The 15231-nt window shown below is 41.8% G+C and overlaps 1 protein-coding gene across 3 annotated transcripts in view; it reads right to left on the bottom strand.

Annotated features, from left to right (window-relative positions):
* ANO10 (anoctamin 10) overlaps positions 1-15231 on the bottom strand; it is a 123147-nt gene that overhangs the window by 101573 nt on the left and 6343 nt on the right. The window contains exon 1 of one of the 3 annotated variants that reach the window (XM_080675234.1): positions 45-155. The exons of the other annotated variants lie outside the window; for them this stretch is intronic. The gene's annotated coding sequence lies outside the window, so the exon portion shown is untranslated. Of the gene's footprint in view, positions 1-44; positions 156-15231 lie in introns of those variants that run through there. 3 annotated transcript variants of the gene reach the window in all.

The following is a 15231-nucleotide window of genomic DNA, read 5'->3' as shown; positions in this document are numbered from 1 at the left end:
CCCCCAATACAGCAACTTAAAACAACAAAGATTTATTATCTCACCCAGTTTGTAAGAGTCAGGAATGCAGAAGTGGCTTAGCTGGGTGGTTCTGATTCAGGATCTTTCCCGAGATTGCTGTCAAGATGTCAGCAGGGCTGTGCCCCCTCATCCAAGGCGGCTCGCTCACCTGGCTGTTGGCAGGAAGCCTCAGTTCCTTACACGCAGACCTCTTCATAGGACTGCTTACATGTCCTCCTGACATGGCAGCCGGCGTCCAGCAGAGGGAAGGACAGGAAAGAGAGCAGGCAGGAAGCTGTAATACCTTCTGACGGCCTAATCCCTAAAGTCACATACCATCATTTCTGCTGTTTTACTTGTTAGAAGCAAATCACTAAGCTGCCAATCAAGGAGAGGGGAATTCGGCTCCATCTTTTGAAGAGAAGGTCAAAGAACCTAACATTTTAAGTCACCTCAGTACAACAAGCTCAGGGATCAGACGACTCAGCCAGCTTCCCCACATATACCACACACTCCCATCCACATCTTCCTGGGGATTTATACTGCATTCCTAGAACTAATGCTTCAGACATGGACCCTAATGCCACACATCTAGAATAAAGTAAGGAGTCCGTTTGTGATGGGAATACAGACAATTCTGCTTTTCCAGAAACTAGATTCTAACATGTTAGTACAGTGAGCTTGTTTGGATGACAGAGAACTTCTCCAGCAGTATTTACTCAACACAATCAGTTAAACCAGTGGTCGGCAAACTCATTAGTCAACAGGGCCAAATATCAACAGTACAACGATTGAAATTTCTTTTGAGAGCCAAATTTTTAAAACTTAAACTTCTTCTAACGCCACTTCTTCAAAATAGACTCGCCCAGGCCGTGGTATTTTGTGGAAGAGCCACACTCAAGGGGCCAAAGAGCCGCATGTGGCTCACGAGCTGCGGTTTGCCGACCACTGAGTTAAACCCATAGGAGTGTCCCTAGCCTGAGCAACTCGAGTCCTGAGAGTTGGGGCTATAGACATGTATGTTGAGGTAGCCAGGGTGGGGGTACCGAAAACAGTGTTTCTGGACAGTCACTTCAAAATGAACCACTTTACACTTTGTTTGAAGAACTGATATTTAAACATAACGCTCATTAGACACACTTATATTCAGTGGGTTTATATTTCATAGTACCTCTCACTCCTGGTTGTATGTTTTGAGGGGGTAGGGAAGAAATGGTTGAAAAGTGTGCACTTATACTATGAAAAGAGTTTACTTGAAATTGCTCCACTCAACCAATTCCAAACAAGCACAACGCTTCTCCCTGCCCACCACCCCAATCAGCACGGCCCTCTCCTTCCAGGCCTCTTTGCACAGGAGTTTATGGAGAGCAGGTACCCACAACCCAGGCACCAAAAAAAGACTCTGGAAGGTTTGCTTCCAACATCCCTATTTTGACACCACATAGCAAAAGGGTGGATTCACACACACCCAAATAAAATGGTGGCTTCTTGTACGTGCAGACTTCTACTAAACGGGACTCTTTTAGAATACACTTTCCATTGCCACATTACAATGATAAGTAATGTTCACAGTAATGACCTTGAAGGTCTGTCGGACTCTGATTAACCCTAATGAATAATCAAGAGAATGAAGTGGCTTTCAATAGGATTTCATGCTTGGTGCATTTGTATTCTAACACTTTTAGATAGATGGTCACGGTTCATTGTCTATCCCCAGTCATGCGAGTAAACAGAAGATTTACTCTTTTTCAATTGTCCTGTCCTGGTAGGTTATTTAATATGCATGGGAGCATATTAAACCAACATCTGAGGTGTGTTACAAATCCTCGGCCAACTCCGGCATAGCTGTACAGGCTAACACATGAGTTGCAGCCACGGGGAGTGCCCACCTGTGCTTTATGCCAGGTGTATTTTGATAGATTTGCCTGATTTACTTCTTTAATAAGTGCGTTGCTTTGCTTCCTTCATAAATTAACTACAATGCTCCTGTCTGTCACTTGTTTGAATTCTTTCCCACGAGCATGACAAGAATTGAGAAGGAAACAGCCCTCTCCCTTAGACTGTCTGATAATATCTTTTCTGGTATTTCTGGGGCCGTATGAAACTTAAGGGCTATTTTCTGGCCCCCTTGTTCTTTCTCTTCTAAGGGTGTCTAACCCACATGACTAGCAGCATACTAGGGGAAAGGTCAGGAGAGGATCTGAACCACATGACCAGCAATATGAAAGGTCAGGGGGTCTAAACTACATGACCAGCAATATGCTAGGGGAGGAAAAGTTTACCCGGGGTGGGGGGTAGGGGAAGATCCTTGTTTTCCCAGTTTTGCCCGTTGCTAGACACCTGTGGCTTTCTGCCCTGGTGACCTTCTCTGTACCTGTCCCATGTTCTTGCTCTGCTCATGTCGGTCTAACTGCCTGCCACAGAATGACTCAGAACCCATCCTTTTTCTTCTAGATTGAAAAGAAAATAATTGTTGGAATTCAGGATAATTAAAAATAAAATCATATACCAAAATATTGTTCTTATACTTGAAGAACCATTTGTCACCCTTATCCATTCTAACATGCTTAAAGAATGTGACACAAGATTGATGTCAAAAAATTATCTGGAAAAAAATTATCCTACTCCAGGTGTCACTTCATATCCCAATAAAGCCTCACCTCTCTCTCTCTCTCTCTCTCTCTCTCTCTCTCTCTCTCTCTTCACTCCTGTTATTCTTAGATGCAAAGCCCTATTTGGAGAAAACTCAAAATCACAGAAACTTACAATGTAAAATAATCATGTCCAATCCCTGTATTTGGCAGTTGAAAACTTAAGATCCCTAAAGGGGATGTGATATGTCCAAAGCTACATTCCAAGTTGGTTACAGAGCCTCAGTGAGAATCCATATTTCCCAATTCCAAGCTGCGTCAAAGCCAGTAACTTCTAATGAAAGCTCTCACCTGTCACAGCCAAATAATCACACAAACAAAAGCACTGGGGAAGTGGTATTTCAATAAATGCATTAAGACTGAAGTCCCAGGTGTTCTATTTTAAATATCTGAATTGAAAGAATTTAAGGAGCTTTAAGCAGAAAATTAGAGCACATGTGGCATTGTCTATTTTTAGGATCTCTAAGCATCGGGGACATGCAATTTAGTAATTTTGATCTTTTTATGAGTGTTCCTCCAGGCTTTGGTTCATCTTCAGAATGGAGGCCATGTGCTCAAGAAAGTGTGGGCAGGTGGAGCTAATTCTTCGGAGGTTATGTCAGGTGCAGGAAAGAGGATTACCTGGTGCAATAGTTAGATCCTTATCACTCATCCACCCATCCACCCATCCACCCACATGTACACAGCTGAAGCATTTGAAAATAAATGGTAGACTCACACCATTTCATCCCTAAATATTTCAATACCCATCTCCTAAGAATAAGGATGTTCTCTTTATTGGTGAGAAATGATATTTAGAAACCAAGATCTGGGGGCAAAGAGTGCTTACTCCCACTAGAATAGCATTGATTCTAGGTTCTTTCAGTGGACAGATCTAGGAAAGACATATTTATTTTATTTTTTTATTTACTGAATTTGAGAGAGAGAGAGAGAGAGAGAGAGAGAGAGAGAGAGAGAGAGAGAGAGAGAGATTTGCTGTTCCATTTATTTATGCATTCACTGATTGATTCTTGTATATGGCCTGACCAGGGATCGAACCCACAACTTTGGCGTAGTACCCATGCATAATTATTTGGTTTCATGTTTTACATTTGGATCTCTGATCTGTTAGGAGTTTATTTCAATGTGAGGTTTCCAAGTGACTTTCTATTTGTCCAACCACCATTTATGCCAAAGCCCATTTGATTCATTTTTAGACATTAACTTGATATAATGTAGGACACAGAGACTAAGGAACAAACATCTGGGTGGAAAAGAGATCCACAAATAGACATTTTTACTCTACTGTGGAGCAGAAAATTGCTCCCTGGTGCTTTGGAATAGAGAGGAAAAATGCTCACAACAGTATATGGGCGTTGTCCTCCACGGACCCCTCCAGATCCAGAGTCCTCCTGATCAGCTGCTTCCTCAGTCCCACCGACACCACTGCTGTTAAAACGACCTCCTAAATCCTTTTTCTTAGGCCCCTTTGGCCTTAGAGCATGACTGATACCAACAGATCACAAAAACATCCCAATCTATCAGCAAAAAGGTAGGCGATAGGGTTCTACACCACCATCTCCAGATGAAGTCCAGAGGGGTATTATTTCTCTTGATTACCTTCCTTATTCCATATGCAAGGCTCTGGTTTACTGTGTGATTGGTTTCACAAATCAAGCCCATCCTCAAAGGTTTAAGGTTGAACTGGATATCAAAGATTGTGTTCTCTGCCTCTGAAGACGATTCCACTAAAAGCATTCCTAAAATGTCTTGAGCTGGTATTCTCTCTGGGTGACTGTGTTGAAGTCAGACACGAGCATGTGCAGGCTCCGGTCTGGTTAGATAAAAAACAAAATTCCCTATCCCCATTACTTAGAGCCAGGCCCCGGGTGCTACTTCCTGGGTACATTTCCTTACTCTGATGTTTCTGTACTCAGCTTTTAAAGGTCAGTAGCATCATTATTTAAATGCCTCTGCCTGTTATTAGTTGCCTCATTGATCAGTGGGAAACTTCCAAGGGAAGTTTATTGTTCTACTGCTGAGTCATGTTCAAAGTTATGACAGCTTTGTTTCAGTAAACACAAACCTTGGGAGAAGGTTTTTAACTGCCTCACTATAACAAGATGTAAAAACAAAAGTTCTATGTCCCCTGTTTGTAAGAGGGACACTTCCCAGTCTCTCATTTGGAACAGGGGAGATGGGGACCGGGAGAGAGCAGACCACATGCCCTCCTGCCTGTTACCTGCCCTGCTCCTTTTATTGCTCTAATCCTATAGTAGATGTCACTCCGATGCTGAATCTGTCTTTGAGTTAAAGGATGAACACAACAGTGTTAAGGTGGAAGGGGCCTTAGAAGTCATCTAATCCAGCCTCCATGTTTCACAGGGAGGAAACTGCAGGTCTAAGAGAATGTTGTTCAGAGTCATGGTCATGCTGAGTTAAGAGGTTTTCAGTATGGACCGGTATGAGTGTTTACTTCCAGTGGTTACTTAAACCCTGAAAGGGGAAGTTGGTACTGGTCACACAAAACCCTTCCTTCCAAGTACTGCAGAGTCACCCTGGAGATACAACGTCTGGAAGGTAGAGGCTGGTTTGCTGTGAAAGTGGGAAAAAGGGGAAGCACTCTCCCTTCCCAAAGGAGAAAATCCTCCTTCACCTCCTGGCGGTCAATGTCTAGAATTCTGCCATTAGAGCATCATTCCTTCAACTGTTGAGTCCAGTCCAGGAGACAAGACTACTCTGTATTTAAATATCCATACCCTCTACTAATTCCACCTTAATTTCAGCCATGTTCCCTGGTGCTCTAGAAGGAGACAGAATATCAAGCTCTGATGCAATCACCAGCCGTGTGACTCATATGCACAGACTTAACTTTCCTGGGTCTCAGGTTCTTCATTTGCAATTGGGGATAATAATAACTTAAAACTCACCGATTTATATAGGGATTAAACAAGCTTAGTACATGAATAGTAATTAGCATGGCTGTAGCCTCAACAACCACTTCCACTACCATGAAAGGCCTTCAACTGCATCTCTACTCCAGCTGTTGTGCCCCCCTCACTGTAGGGCCCCTGCACCTCCTCTTTCTGGGGAATCAGCCTCTATTTACTCTTCAGAGCGAGGCTGCAGCCTGTCACCCCCAGGAGGCCTTCCCTTATCTATGCAAGTCCCTAGGATCTCGCCATTCTTTAGGATACTACTGAATACAGTTTTATATTTTATTTACATAAATACAAAATTTAACCTTAAACCTGTCAAACAATATATGCTTATTGCACCTGCTCCTGTCTTTCCCCATGAATTCCCATGTAAGTCAAGGGACAGAAGCCATAGCTCCTTAGGGCAGTGGTCGGCAAACTGCGGCTCGCGAGCCACATTCGGCTCTTTGGCCCCTTGAGTGTGGCTCTTCCACAAAATACCACGGCCTGGGCGAGTCTATTTTGAAGAAGTGGCGTTAGAAGAAGTTTAAGTTTAAAAAATGTGGCTCTCCAAAGAAATTTCAATCGTTGTACTGTTGATATTTGGTTCTGTTGACTAATGAGTTTGCCAACCACTGCCTTAGGGAAACACTGTGCCGAAGCTTAGAACATCTGACATGCTCACTGAATAAATGGCAGGAGTTCACTGGGCATTCATATAGGGGGGCAAATTACTTGACCCTCCCTCAGGCACCTAACACAAAACTGTCCTAGGTGGCAGTAAGCAGGGTGGTGAGAGAGTGGGAGACCACAGCACACACATGATTTGAGCAAAATTGAAGTAAATAGGCAATAGTAATAGTAACTAATCCCCCAAAGTCACATAGCTAGCAGGTTACTAAGGTAGGATTTTAACGCAGGCTGTCTGAGCTCCAGCTCCCATGACCTTAATCAATCACTGTGCTAATTAGGAGTCATGCGCTCTAGCTATTTCTTCATTTAACAACATTTATTTAGTGACTATTGTGTGTCTAGTGGATTGGGAAAGAATATTTATTAACTGCTTTTTAGTTTACACTGTGTCTTCCCTGTCTTACATGAGGTAATATATCTAATTCTTACAGTGAATAATCTGTGAGGTCAACAACATTATCCCCACATTACAAAAGAGGAAAGTCATATGCAAAGCAGTTATTTATACAATATCACCTGCTGTTAAAGCCAAGCCAAGCCAACCTACGTGGCTCCTGCCTCAGTGAGCGGCCCCAGCGTTTGGACAGGTTCAAGCAGGCGTCCTCAAAGTACGGCCCGCCGAGGACATTTATCCGGCCCGCCGGGTGCCGCTGTCTGTCCTGCTTAGCAGCCGACTCGTCCCGGGCCCGCAGTGCGCATAGGAATTTGTTCATAGTTTTTTTTTTTAACTATAGTCCGGCCCTCCAACCGTCTGAGGGACAGTGAACTGGCCCCCTGTTTAAAAAGTTTGAGGACCCCTGGGTTCAAGCCTCGGACTAATGAGAGGGCATGGTTCTCTCATGGCAAAGCCACGTGCAAGTCCTAGCTTGGAGGGCAAAGCCCTCCAACACAATTATAGCCAAAGGCTATGGTTGGAAGCTTGAACCTATGGTCCGAACCTGTGGTCCCACATGGCTGAGTGATGAGGGCTTGATAAGAGTTCAGGTGCATGTAATTGAGTAGATTCGAAACTCACGAGAACGTTGTAACCACGCCCTTACTTTGACTCGTGAAATCTGGCTGTAAAATAAAGAGATGGCTTACAGGCTGTGGCGCTGTCTCTCCATCAGAGAGCAGCGTCCCACCCAGACCCAGCTTTTTTCTCTTGTCTGTCTTTTCTCAATTCTTCACCGCCTCCTCTCAGGCTCACCGAACTTGGCTGAGCTGGCTCCACACATATGGCGGACAACGTGGGGCTGAATATGCCATGGCCATGCCAGCTCGCCCAAGTGGGGCTGCCTCCTTCCTGCTTCCTGGTAAAAGCTAAAGTTTCCCATCTCCCACTTGCCTTTCTTGAATTAGGCTACTGTGCCGTGCCAGCACAGCCAAGCGTTCGGCAAGCCTGAGGGAGGGCCCGCAAAGGATGAAGAAAAGACAGACAAAGAGAATAAGCTGGGTCTAGGTCCATGGCCAGCAAACTGTGGCTCGCGAGCCACATGCGGCTCTTTGGCCCCTTGAGTGTGGCTCTTAGACAAAATACCACGGCCTGGGCGAGTCTATTTTGAAGAAGTGGCGTTAGAAGAAGTTTAAGTTTAAAAATTTTGGCTCTCAAAAGAAATTTCAATCGTTGTACTGTTGATATTTGGCTCTGTTGACTAATGAGTTTGCCCACCACTGGTCTAGGTGGATCTTCTGTGTGTGACTGAGACCAGAGAACAGATCCAGACTGCAAGCTGATGCTTTATTTTATAGTCAGAGGTAAACAAGGTAGTGGTCACCATAGTTACAATGTTCTTGTGAGTTTCACTTGTTTTAGCAGCTCTTGCTGCACCTCTCACAGCCCATTAGCTACCCAGGAAAGATCTAGGGAGCAGTCACAAGATCAAGCTTAATTATGCTAAGAGGGCTGTGCCCTCTAAGCTGGGACTTGTTTGCGGCTTTGCCAGCAGGTCAGTCTGAGGCTTAACCCTATAACTGCTTCCTACAGGCTACTATAACCTGCCTCAAGGTTAGAAAATCAGGCTGAAAAGTAAAGAATCAAAAATGCATAATTCAGGCCTGGCCTGTGGCTCAGTTGGTTGGAGCATTGTCCCATACATCAAAAAGGTTGCTGGTTCAATTCCAGTTCAGGGCACATACCTAGGTTGTTGGGTTTGATCCCTGGGACACATGTGGGAGGCAACCAATAGATGTTTCTCTCTCTCTCTCTCTCTCTCTCTCTCTCTCTCTTTCTTCTTCTTCTCTCTAAAATAAATAAATAACATATCCTCAGGTGTGGATTTTTTAAGAAAAGAATACATAATCCAGTGTGCAGATGATATTTTGTTGAGTTGTACACTTGAAACCTGTACAGTTTTGTGAATCAATGTCATCCCAATAAATTCAATTTAAAAAATGAATAATAACCTGTTCTGACTCTAGGCATGCTGGAGTAAAAACCTCTGAAAATCTATCCTCCCATAAAAGCGACAGAACACTGGCAAAAACTATCAAAATCCCTTTTTCAAATTCTGGAAATTAACTAAAGGGTTGCAACAGTCTAATGAGTGTTTATTCAAGAAAAACAGCCGAGTCACAGTAAGACAATGTGAGATCTGAGCCCTAATCCCATTTCCCATTCCCCAGCTCCACAGGAGCCTTGAAAACCAACAGCCTTCCAAGTACAGTAGCCATGAAAACTAGCAGCTTAGCAGCCACTAAAAAGGGAAGAACAAGATTGAGCTTCCCAAAAGCCCTGTCCCATGGGAACTGGCATTATTTGACCTGCCTGGCATCTCAATGGAAAGCCCATCCTCAGGGCTTGTTATTTTATTTAACTCTAGTTCACCCTAAAAATAGTCAAATTCACGGGATTTGTCAAGCACAATCAATCACTAGTAATTATTTAACGTTAAAGCGACCTGATGTTATTTACAACTAACATTAGAGCTGACCAAAAATCTAAAAAGAAAAAACTGGAAATGAGATACAAATTGGGGGTTTTATCAAGCTCTGGGGTTCCTGGAAGTCTAGAATATGAGATGCATGCACAGGGCATCGCTCACCTCTTCATTTAACAACATTTATTTAGTGATTATTGTGTGTCTAGTGGATTGGGAAAGAGTTAAAACTATCGTGAAAGAGAACAAAGTTGGAGGACACATACTCCTGGATTTCAAAACTTACTAAAAAGCTACAGATCAAGATAGTGTGGTATTGACATAAGGATAGACAGGTCAATGGAATGTGATTGAGAATCTAGATATATACCCTTACACTTATGGTTAATTGATTTTTGGCAAGAGAGCCAATAGGACAGAAGAATTTTTTTCCCCAAAAAAATGGTGCTGGATATATTCAAAAGAATAAAGTTGGACCCCTACCTCATACTATATACAAAAATTAACTAAAAATGAATCATAGACCTAATGTAAGATCTAAAACTATGAAACTCGTAGGAAACATAAGAGCAAAACTTTATGACCTTGGATCACAAATGAATGGTAGCTTAGATATGACACCAAAAGCATAAGCAGCCAAAAGAAAAAAAAAACACAGATAAATTTGCATTCATAAAAATTTTAAAATTTTGGCTGCAAATATCAATAAAGCTATCACCCAGAATGGAGAAAGTATTTGCAAGTCATTTATCTGATAAGAGACTTATATCCAGAATTTATAAAGAACTCCTGCAAGTCAACATAAAAAAAGACAAATAATTCAATTTAAAATTATTCAAAGATTTTGAACAGACATTTCTTCACATAAGGTACACAAATAGCTAACAAGCACATGAAAAGATGCTCAACATCATTAGTACTTAGAAAAATGCTAATCAAAACCATGAGGAGATACCATTTCACATCCAGCAGGGTGGCTATAATCCACAAGAAGGATAATGACAAGTGTTTCCAAGGATGTGAAAAAATTGGAATGCTGGTGGGACTGTAGAATGCTGTGCCTGCTTTCGAAAATATTTTTGCTATCCTTAAAAATGTTCAACATAGAGTCATTATATGGCTCATAAATTCCACTTTTAGATATATACCCAAGAGAACTTAAAGCTTATGTCCACATAAAAATGTGCACATACATGTTCACAGCAGCATTATTCATAACTAGAGGGCCGGTGCATGAAATTCATGCACGGGGGGCGGTGTCCCTCAGCCCAGCCTGCACCCTCTCCAATCTGGGACCCCTTGAGGGATGTCCAACCACCCGTTTAGGCCCAATCCTACTGGGATCGGGCCTAAACGGGCGGTTGGACATCCCTCTCACAATCTAGGACTGCTGGCTCCCAACTGCCCTCCCCTGCTGGCCTGGTCTCCCCCAACTGCCCTCCTCTGCTGGCCTGGTCATCCCTAACTTCCCACAACTGCCCTCCCCTGCAGGCCATCTTGTGGCGGGCATCTTGTGGTGGCCATTTTGTGTCCACATGGGGGCAGCCATCTTTGACCACATGGGGCGGACATCTTGTGTCTTGGTGTGACGGTCAATTTGCATATTACTCTTTTATTAGATAGGATAGCAAAAAAACAGAAGCAGCCCAACAACTGTCAAATGGATAGATAAATTGTGGTATGTCCATATGATGGAATATTATTTGGCCATAAAAAGAAATGAAGTATTGATACATGATAAAGCAGGAATAATTGCTAATTTAAAGAAGCTAGACATAAAAGGCCAAATATTATGTGATTGCATTTATATGATCTATTCAGAAAAAGTACATCTATTGAGACAAAAAATAGGTTTGTGGTTGCCTAAGGCTGGGGGGTGGGAGAGATGCTAATGGTTTCTTTTGGAGATGATGAAAATGTTCCGAAATAAGTAGTAGTGATACAGTCAAAACACTGTGACTAAACTAAACACCACTAAATTGGACACTTTTAAAGGGTGAACTTCATGGCATGCAGATTATATGTCAATAAATCTGTTTTTTTTAAAAAGAATGTATACTCTATATTAAAATATCCAATGCTGTGTACCTATAAGACTAGTCCCTCATCTACTCCACTTTGACTTGGTCGTAAACCTGTTATGTGTTGTACACACACATACCGTGATAAGGTCCCTCTCGCCCATATAGATGCATATCATGCTGTGGCTGACACACATACACACACCTGAGGACAGATAATAAATATCACGAGTATTGGAGTTGAGAGGTGAGAGGATTTAGAATTCACCAAATACAACAGAACCTGGGTATGAGTCAGGGAGGTGTTAGGAATGTCCTAGGTAGGTAAAAGATCATTAATGGAACAAGGTAAGAAAAATAACAGGTAGTTGTAAGGAAACTGCTTTGAAAATTGAGAAAAACCATGGAGTTACTGAACAAATTCATCAAGAATATCAGATCTAGTGTCTTTTTTGGATGATTAGAAAAAGAAGCAACAGGACATCAAACAACAAGTTGTAGTAACCTGAACCTCTTTTTGTAAATCATAAAGAATCACAGAAAAAGTGCAATCGTAAGTTATTTGAAGAAGTTAAAGAAACAACTTCAATAAAAAGCAAGACTGTCATGAAAGGGTTTCTCGGTAGGGGTTAAAGCAGGTCTTAGGGAAAAGCATACATGCAAGAAAAAATTATCTTAAACCAGCTATGTTCTGTTTGTGTTACTTCAGCTCCTTTGATTTCCTATCTGATGAAATGCATGCCTTAAGCTGTGTGTATTAACATTAACGTAATAAATGAGCAATTTACTATCTCTGAAAGAAGTCAACAGCCTCAAATGTACTTGTGCAAGTGCATTGATAATAAGAAACACCTCCTTGAGGCAGCGCCTTTTGATAAAATGAATAATAAAGTGCTCATCACATCATTTATTTCTTGTCTCTCTGATGCACCAGCGAGTATGTGTTCCTTTCAATTAACATTCTGTTACTGGTACAAAATTATCAATAAATGTTCTATTTTTTGGAGGGCAGTAAAATTAGATGAAATCATGGATGCAAAACTAGGATGAAGTTAAGATAAGAACACTATTCATAACATCTTTCAAAAGATTTTATTCAGCTTTATCCAATCCAAGTCCACAAATAATTAATAAACAAACACTATGTGTCCTACATTGTCCTAGCCTTCATTGAACTTAAAGTCTTGTAGAGAAGATGTTGGGAGCGACCTCAGTTGACAAAGTCCTGAGAGGGCAGGTTTCACACAGTGGCCTGCCTGTTCCCAAGGTTAGTCATGCATCCTGCCCCCCTTTTAGGCTTAGAGACCCTTAAGCACAATAGTTTAGTAATCACACATTCTGCCCCCTAGAGCTTAGTTAATCTTCAGGCACAGTTGATTTATAAGCGTAATTGTCCTTAAGCAAGAAGTATAGCTAGACTATCTCATGGAAAGGAACTTAGGTGGCGTCAAAGGTGTTTGTACAGGTTTAGCCATTGGAATCTTAGCCAAGAGAAGGAACTTTGTGTAAAGATCAGTAGGAAACCTAAAGCAAAGGGATATAATTATGTTTACCACATACCAGGAATGATGTATTGTGTGGAATGTAACTGACCCTGTATAAATGTATGGTGAGAAATAAACTCGGGACTGTAAGCGGGAAGTGCTACAGTCCTCCCGATCCCATTCTGTTTTCTGTCTGTCTTTTCTCATCCTCTCCCCCACTTGCAGGTACTGTTCGACTGATGCCGGCAGGCTCCGGCAGAAGAAAAACTTACACTGGATTTAGTAGGCCCTGACATCCCTCTTCTTTTGGACTCAAAGCTATATATCTTCACTCTCAAGAAATTATTATACTTCAACTTTCCCCCAGGAAAAGAAGGTACATGTATCTAAATGAAACTGATGAGTTAATACAGAAGTAGCAAGTAACTACAGAGATACTGCAGATGCTACTGAACCCGGGATAGTTAATAACAGTCTATTTTGCCCGCTTGCAGCTGAAAAAATTACATTAAATCAGAGACTGCACTAAGAAGAGGGGAGGGTACCTAAGTAACACCTTCACATTGCAAAGCAGAAAAGCCCTAAGTTTAACTAGTAAATGTATATTCATCAGCACAGCTAAAAAAGTCTTCAGAAAACTGATTTGCAGCACCTATCAAAATAAAAGAAAAATCCAGAGGTTATACTGTCCAACTGAAAAAAATTTTTTTAATGTATTGATGAGAGAAAGAGAGGCAGATTTGTTACCAATTTGTTGTTCTACTTATTTAAGCATTCTTTGGTTGATTCTTGTATGTGCCCTGATGAGGGATCGAACCTGCAACCTTGGCATATCGGGAAGATGCTCTAACCAAATGAGCTACCCCGCCAGTGCCAACTGAAATTCTTGAAGCTCAGTACTGCTATGGAGCTCTTTTGTTGCATGCCTGCCTGGATTGCGTCCTCCATTACTTCCTCCTACATTATGCCTTTTTATCCCAGAAAATTTGCTTCATAAAGTTCTTCCAGCTGTAGGTATCTGGATTGTGCTTATGCGGATGTTAACTTTGTGATAACCATTATGCTTTGTGCTGTATACTTCAACTTAAAAGAAAACAAGCCTTATTTGAAACTCACTTTCATGAGTCATTACCATACTTGCTTGATCAAATAACCAGTCTCTAGCTCTCAAATGCTTAAATGTGCTTATCTATACCTGGGTACTTTTACAGAAATTTATACCTTTGTCATCCGATTCTTTGTGTTTTCAGTTTACTAGTGTTTATTCACTTTCCCCTGCAAAGCCTTCATTTCTTTGCCTGCCATCTCCTTGGTAGCCCTCCTACATTGAGGTAGAGGAGGAAATGGTGTGTTGGTAAGCCAGCTCTCAAACAAACAAACTAAAACACCCTGATTTGAAAAACTGACAATTTCTGTGGTGTAAACATCCTCAGTTTCAAACATCTAGCTCACAAAGGTCTTGAATATTTAACACTAGACTGTCATGAACTGACTAGGGCCGGCTCCAGTCACGTAGGTAAGCAAAATGAGCTTGGCTAGTTTTGCAGGGTGAACAGCATTTGCACTAACTCCTCATTCACTCAAACCACCACCAAGCTCTTCCGGCTGCTGGTATCAACAATCCCAACATATTTCAGTGGGGAATCAATGATGGGTGAAAATTGTTCCCTGCAGAGCGAAAGCTAAATAAGCCAATTTGCTGAATTACTTACAACCCAGTATGTATTGCATCACAAACAGGTATTTTCCACTTGTCAGAAAATGTAATAGAGCCAGGACACCAGTTGCTGTTTGTTTTCCACCACAAGTGCAGACTACACAGAATGGGTAAGCTGTATTAAACTGAAGGATGCATTTTCAAAATGGTGAGGCAACATCAATGTCAGAGGGAATTATGGGTATGGACACTTTCTGCTACTGTATAAACCTGCCCCTGCATAAATAATGGCTACAAAGATGGGTTTTGCTCTTGGAAGTTCAAGCACAGAAAGGCACCTTACATATTCAATGTGAACATTTTGGAGGGTAACACTTTTCCTGATCTGTGAGAATGCCTATTATTTCGGCATGAACTGATCAGAAAAGAACAAACAATCAGAAGAAAAAGAGAAGTTAAAATAACTGAAATATGGTAGGAAAAATCCTTTTTAAAAACACTAATCCTACTGACAATACAAATCCAGGACTTTTCCATTTTAATTAAATGAAAGGTAGAGAAAAGGGACACTGTTAAAATTTACTTCTCAAAGTATGACTTCATGGGGTCTGGGGACATGTCTGGAAACTGAACTCTAGCCTCTCTGGCCCCTTCCTTTCTGCTCCCTTTTCTGCCTCCAACTCCACTGGCATTTGAGCTTGAAATTGGACCATCACTCCTATGACTTTCGTCTCTAAGTCTGGTTTTCCTAAGGAGTCATGAAAGGTGTTAGGAGGACATCAACATGGGAGCTGGGACAAGTTTGGGGATGACTGCAGGGTCATGACTACCCGATTTCTTACCCCATGTTGATGGGGGAGATTTGGTCCTGCTGCACTTATGGACAGTCACCCACACATCTACCTTTCTGGTTAGTGTTGGAACCACTACAAACTATGGTGACAGCATCATGCAGCTCTCACTCTGCCTC

The sequence above is a fragment of the Plecotus auritus genome (assembly GCF_963455305.1).
Source record: "Plecotus auritus genome assembly, chromosome: 6".
Lineage (NCBI taxonomy): Eukaryota > Metazoa > Chordata > Mammalia > Chiroptera > Vespertilionidae > Plecotus > Plecotus auritus.
This window is presented reverse-complemented; position numbering and strand designations above follow the sequence as displayed.